The sequence below is a fragment of the Nannospalax galili genome, unplaced genomic scaffold, assembly GCF_000622305.1.
Source record: "Nannospalax galili isolate Female #2095 unplaced genomic scaffold, S.galili_v1.0 scaffold191, whole genome shotgun sequence".
NCBI lineage: Eukaryota > Metazoa > Chordata > Mammalia > Rodentia > Spalacidae > Nannospalax > Nannospalax galili.
The window spans coordinates 5,365,256-5,372,587 of record NW_008331484.1 but is presented as its reverse complement, the minus strand read 5'-3'; the positions used below and the strand labels follow the sequence as shown (position 1 = coordinate 5,372,587).

The 7,332-nt window shown below is 43.4% G+C and overlaps 1 pseudogene; it reads left to right on the top strand.

Moving 5' to 3' along the window:
• Positions 1-600: 600 nt before the first annotated feature.
• LOC103726597 lies at positions 601-1,860 on the top strand (annotated as a pseudogene).
• The last annotated feature ends 5,472 nt before the right edge of the window (positions 1,861-7,332 follow it).

Below are 7,332 nucleotides of genomic sequence, written 5' to 3'. Positions count from 1 at the left end.
TCAAAGTTTCTAAACGCAAAACAAATTCTAAAGTAATTCTGAGAGGTATACTCCCCAGTGTCCAGTAGAAACAGGCAGCTCACCCCACACATGAGAAACTAAGCCGACAGATAAGAATGTGCCACCAGCTCAGGTTCACTATAAGAAAATAAGGAGAGGGGCTGGGGAAATGGCTCAGCAGTTAAGAACACTAACTGCTCTTGCAGAGGATGCGGGTTTGATTCCCAGCACCACATGGCAGCTAACAACCATCCATAACTCCAGTTCCAGGGGAATCTGACACCCTCTTCTGACCTCCATGGGCATTGTATGACATGGGTGTTACTTACATACATGCAGGCAATATACTCATACACATAAAATAATTTCACACCCGGCTAAAAATTATTTTTGAAAAAAGAACTATGCTCCTCAGCCCAGTGTAGTACTCTGGAGCTGGCAGGGCTTGGGGGACGTTACCTTCACTGTTGGGCTGCAGTTTCCCTGTTCCTGACAGCTGATCTCCAGGAAGTCTCCAGCTCTCTCAGCTTCTGGCCTGTCTGCAGATGAGCAGCTACACAGCCCCTCCTTGTGGATCAGGTCAGCAATAGCCCAGTGTCACTCCACAGCCTAATGATGAAGTAGAGCCTGCTGTGCTGGCCCCTATCCTGACTCTTGGTGCTGTTGCCCTGGCCTCTAGTGACTCCAACATCAATAACTCATTGACCGTGACCTGGTGAGGAGCCTGACCTGGACCCAGGGCAGGGCACATTACCCTCCAGGCACCTTCTTAGTCTCATGGGGCTCCCACCCATGCCAACCTCATGACAGCTGCAGCATTCAAGGGAAGATGAAGGTCCAGGCTGGCACAGCAACTCAAGATACAGTGAGTGTGTAGAGAGAGCCAGCCTGGGTGGTTTGGGCCATTGGGGCCTCCTCAAGTTCCGCATTAGCCATGTTCTGGGGCACCTGCAAGTACTGGTGACTGTGATGCTTGCAGGAAGTAGCCCTGCATGGTGTGGAGGTGGCAACAGGGGCCAGTAGCAGTGGTGAGCCTGGGCAGCCTGGAAACTGCACAGCGGGCAGGTGACCCTGAGAAGAAAGCTGCCATCGTGCCTGTCTTTTGCCTCATGGGACTGCTGGGCATCCTGGTGTGCAACCTTCTCAAGCAGAAGAGCTCCCGTTGCACAGTCCACAGGGAGGTGGGACCCAGCCCTGGAGGATGCAGCAGGATCAACAGCTGCCTATAGAATGGAGGACGCCAACGAGGACATCATTGGGGTCCTGGTGCACCTGATCACAGAAAAGAGAGAATGCAGCCGCCCTGGAGGAGCTGCTGAAAGAATACCACAGCAAACAACTGGTGCCTGCAAGCCACAGGCCTGTGCCCAGGCTGCCAACAGCCTCCCCCAGCATGCCCTGTATCTGCCTTCATTGCCACCACTTCCCCTCCGTGCAGAGCCTGGCATCACTCTCTGGCCCCTGCTGCTCCAGCTGTAGCCAGAAGTTGCCAGAAGTACTGCTGTCCCCTGAGGCGGCAGCTACCACTACTCCTGCTCCCAGCCTCCTGCCCAACCCGGCCAGGGCTCCCAAGCCGGGAACCAAGGCAGGTCATCAGAGCAAGATCACTATCTTGTCTGTGTGGCTCGCCTTCCTGAACAGAGGACCAGCTTAATTGTATCTGAGATGAAGACCAACACAGAGGCTGGACCTTCAGGGGGTGATCTCCCCAACTCCCCACAGCCTGGCCACCCCGCTGAGCAGCAAGCACTGCTCGGAATTGGTGGAAGTCATACTAAGTGGTTGAAGCCTCCAGCAGAGAACAAGGCCAAGGAAAACGGCTATGTGGTAGGGCTAAGTGAGAGCAACCTGGGCATCTGACCCTCTGTCTAGAGTGAGACTTTCCGTCCCACCTTGGGAGGTTCTGAAGGCTTCCTACAGGAAGGAGAGCTGCAGCTGGGACTGAGGATGAAGATGCCCAGCAGACAAAACAGCAAGGGCCAAGGTCTGGAAATGGGACTGTCCGCCCTATTGAGGAGGCAGGCAGCCGGTGAGCACCATGCGCAGGCGATCAAGAGCCCTGCCCTGTCCCTAGGGATCCAGTTCCTTCCCTGCAGGGTATCCCAACCCTGTGCCTGGCCTGGACACATCATAGTAGCCCACAGGGTCGTCTGTCCCCTAGGAGTCTGAGTTTGGTGGAGAAGCAGTGTTTGTACTGGTCCCAAGCATGTGTCTTGGGAACTTGCCACTCTAGCTTCCATCCTGGACCTTGATATGCCTCCCCTTCTTCTGGCAGGTTCTATAAAGGATAGCAAAGAGCCCTGTGCTGGGTACAGATCACCTACGTTCAAATCTTGGGCTCATCCTTGGGTTCCAGCTTTTCTGACTATGAAGTGGGGAGAGGACAGCTCAGCACCCACAGCCTCCCAGCTGTTTATAGATTCTGGGTCAGGTCCTGCTGGGGAGAGCTTGACTCCATTAGTAGTTTTATCTGGCTCATTTTTGCTGCTTCCTGGGCCTTGGCCTTCAAGGCTCCCATGGGGACTGTCCATCATGGCTGCCTCCAGAAGGGGCTTTTAATGCATGTGCCTGCCCCACCTTGCTGTTTTTAATGATACTGAAGATTGACTTGACTTGGATTGGGCTGTGGTGCAGAGCCCCAGCCTACCCTGCTGCCCTCAAGCTCCAGAACTGCAGTAAGAAGATTGCCAGCAGGCTAGAGAATGTCTCTGGCCTCAGTGGTTCTGTGCCCCTGTGGTGTGGTGTCTGCCCTAGCTCTGGGAAGTACAAGTGACTGCCAACCATCTCTGCTCTAGTTCAATGCCTTTTTATTTATGTGTACCCCTGCCTGGCTGTTTTGTGTTTACTAAAACCTGATGCTGCCCTGTCTTTGCATCTCCAGTCCCAAACACTAAAAGTAGAAAATGGTGTCAAAAAAAAAAAAAAGGCACAACAAAACTATGTGGCTTTCTCATAATTATTGAACAACATAATATATCAAGCATGGTGTGGGAAAGACATGAACAATCTTTGATAACAGTTTTGTAAAGGAAGTTGTTTTTCTGACTCTACTGACCCAGAACAGCATACAAAGCCACAGCAGATGTCATCAGCCTTTGCCTACATGTTGTTTTCAACATCTGTGAGGGAGATGTTTTCAACATCATTGTTGTTTTCAGTTTCATTGCGGTTACATCTTACACACATATGGTTCTGAGTCAGAGGCATAACTGAGTCACAAATAGGGAACATGGTATAAGATAAAAGCTATGTGTTCAGCGTAGCTTGTAAAGGTTAACTACATCACAATTTCAAATCATTCTAAGACTGATTATATTGTTTTTCTTAAAGGTCAGTTAATTCTAAACAAGCTGAGTACTCAGTATGTAAACAGAATGAGTACATAATTCTAAATATTCTCAAAACATATAATTATCTTTGTTATAAGGCTATGCAAACTGTTCAGTTTGGACACACACTCGACCCAATAGGTCTTAACATATATGAAAGAATGTATGGAATCCAGTGGGGGAGCTATGAGAGGTAAGGTGGTCTAAATATGACTAAAATGTATTGATTGTGTGAATGCACAAAAATTCTATAAAAATGTTTATTTGGAGAAAAAAAAGTTCAGTGTGCAAAAGCTTTAGAAGTCATTTCCAGAAAAAATCATTTCCATACAATGGCACCTGAGGAATGACATCTGAGGTTGTCCTCTGTCCTACACACACAAGGACCGACATGCAGCTACATATACACACATGTACCTGCACACATATGCACACACTCATACACACACACACACACACACACACACACACACACAAACCGTCGTCTATTTGGAAGAGACAAACACATAAAAAAATGCACTTGGGAGGTGAGGGAGGCAGATCTCTGTGAGACTGAGGCCAACCTGATCTACATAGCAAGTTCCAGGCCAGCTGGAGCTACAAGAAGACCCTGTCTCAAAAAGGCAAAAAAAAATAAGTATCTGCAGTCTCAACTTTAGCTTTTCTATTTCCAAACCAATTATATATTTCTCCCACATTGGAAAAAAAGAATGATTGTATTAAATATTGTGATAGAAAAGTATACATATTTCTATGCAAATTCTTATTCAAATTTCTTAATTTCCTGATAGACACAATGTTCACTACTAGTAATTATTACATTAACATCATTTCTTTGTGGGTCCATTTTCCAATTAATTCAAATTGCTTCAGGAAAGAGCATTTAAAACTTTAGCATACTGGAATGTGCACGTTCATGTATTCGCATGAGGGAGGGTATTTCTTCTTCCTGTCTGTAAAGTCCTCCATTAAGAATTTTCTGAAATGCTGGCTTGATTGTCATAAATTGAGATTGTCTTGAAATACCCTAATTTCTTTGTCAACTTTAAAAGATAGCTTTGCAGAATATATGTTTCTTGGTTTACAGTTATGTATTTTCAGAGATTGTAATATTCCATTCAATGCTCTTCTGACTTTTACAATAGCTGATGAAAAGTCTGGGATAATGCTGATATTTCTGTCTTGGTGTATAAGTTGAAAGCTTTCTCATGCTGCTTTTAGGGCTATTTCTTTGCTTCGTGTTTTTGACAAACTGATTATGATGTGTCATGGCGAGTTTCTTCTCTGGTCATGTCTATTCAGAGTTCGATACACCTCTTGTGTTTGGATGTCTACTTCTTTCACTAAGCTTGGGACATTTTCTGCTAATTTTATGGGGTATTCTGTCTATTCCATTTTATTGTTTGCTCTGCTCCTTCTTCTACACGATGAATTTTCAAGCTTGGATTCTGGAAAGTCTCTCAGACTCCTGGGAAATTTTGTTGATGCTCCTTAATTTTACTTTCCTCAATATGTCTGCGCGATTGTCTCAACTTCATCCTCTATCTTTGAACTTCATTCTTCTGCATGGTCTTTGTTAGTTAATGATGATCTCTGTTGTGATTTTTATTTGATCGACCACCTTCTTCATTTCAAGTAATTCTGTTTTATTCCTTTCCAATGTCTCAATTTGCTTGCTGAATTTTTCCTCCATATTTTGGACATTTGCCTCCAGTTTACCAGCTGCTTCATTCACTTTGGAAACTGTCCTGTTAAGGCCTTGGATAGAGCTCCTCAATTCATGCATCTGTTTATTTGATTCTTCTATATGATCATTAATTCCTCTAAAAAGTAAAATCCTGAATTCTTGTCTCAGACATTTCAATGATCTCCGTAGTTTTCAGTTCCCTTATAGAGAGGAGTTGGTCAGTTGATGGGAGATTATAGATGGTGGTTGTGTCATATTCTTTGTGGTTTTTTTGTTGTGTTTTGCACATCTGTTGAAATAGGTTTGTCTGTCAGTCTTGACTTCCCCTTCTTCCAAGACAATTTGGATGTTTGTTTGTTTTTTACTGTGATCCTTCCTATAGGGATATCTGCCTAAGATTTAGCCTCAGGAACTGGTGGCACTTGGTGTTGATTGTTTAATGAAATTGCTAAGGCAATCCAGTCTTGGCTGTGCCAACAGGACCTGGGGTAGGGTCACACACGAAGTCCCAAGGCAACCAGACAGAGACCAACAAAGGAGTATAACAAAGAAATTGAATGTTAAATTGGGAAAAATCAATGCATATGTGAAATATAATTTTACTCTGATTATTTGAGCTTTATCTTCTCTTTTTGTATCCTAGAACCTTCTAGGAGACAGAATTCTTCAATTGCCCCAGAGTACCTAGCACCTGAAGTCTATGACTACTGGAAGGGTAGAAATCAGTCTTATAATCTAACTAGGGGTTACTGGTTTTTTATTTCAACTCTTATAGTTGGCAATAATTACAAAATATGTCACTCCCTCTTGTATGAAAAAATGCAATCTTCCTGAACAGAATTGAATCTCTGATGAGTGTAAACACTGGTGCCTCCGGACATCCTCAGAAACCACAATTTCCTTTACCCCAAACCTTAGTCATAGAAGGTATGAGAACTTCTTAAGATTAATCCTTCCACAAGATTGTTTCTTAAGTATGTTTCTTTCTTCCAAAAAGGGAGCACAAAAAAACCAACTGCTACAGGCAGTAAACTATGGCTAGTTTAAAATAAACATTTCATAGAACCTCACATTTAAATGCTGATGATTGGCTCCTTCTGGCTCCTTTTTCATCTTCTCTTGCAGAATTAGAGTCTCAGGCATTACCTTTGTTAAAGGATTAGTCTGTCTATTCTCAGCCACCAGCTTCTCTCCAAATATGGCCAGTTGCTTTGCAAAAGCCTAGATGACACTCAGCCACGGATGGACTTATTCACATCTATCTTTGCTGCAAAAACTAACAGCTCAATGAGCCCATATTTCTTATGCTTTTTAATATACGAAAGGGTCTAGTAAATATTTTGCCATCTACCTGGTCCTAAGCCATTAGGTAACCAAATGAATTCAACTAGCATTTATCAAATACTAACTTACACAGCAAATACTCACCATTTGTACTCAGTATATTTGAGGAAAGTGAAAAATAAGATAACAAACCATCTCGACAGCCCCAAATAGCTGTATGTACTGGTTGGAAGAAAGGGCACAGACACTCGGCAGTGCCACAAGGCCAGTCTCAGTGGGCATTGGGGTGTTCCAAGCTCCCACCAGGGCCACCTTCCCTCTGCTTCACCTGTCATTCCTCCAATGATGCTTACTCTGTTGGTACACTAAATAGTTATGAAAGTTATATACCTACCACATTTATCTTTTTTCCTTCCCTGACCTCCTGTAAAAAAAAAAAAAAAGCTGCCTAATAGTGACGTGAAAGATGTTTATAAATGTTTACTAAGTTAATATTTGAATCAACTTCTCTAAAAAATAAATTATTTTAAAATGTGGAGTGAGGGAAACACTAAAGTTTGTAATCTTTTTCTTTCTTCCACCACAACTTTTAAACTTTTGGCATCTCATAATTTGTGATTCTCCAGGCAAGAGGCTCCTGAGCCTCCAGGACCCACAGAGGAAATATTTCCACACAACCATGGCAAGAATTGATATAGATGACATGTGTCTAGAAAAACAACTTAATTCATTTCTTTTTGCCTTATTGAGTCATACCAATGGTTTCCACCAGAAAGCCCATCCGCAAGGGTACTAGATGAGCTGAGCACCAACAATCTACAAAGTTGTGTCAAGAGTCTATCTATTTTACAATAAAACCTAGCAGCAATTCAGGAAGGAAGCTGTGATTAATGTTTCTTCCTGTGAGAAATGTGGAGGTTTAAAGACACCTTTCTTGATTGTTTTTTTATTTTCTTAATTTTTTTCAGTTTTATAAGAATGAAACTGACCAGTTGAACTTACACATATTCAAGGAATACAATCTGTTTTAAA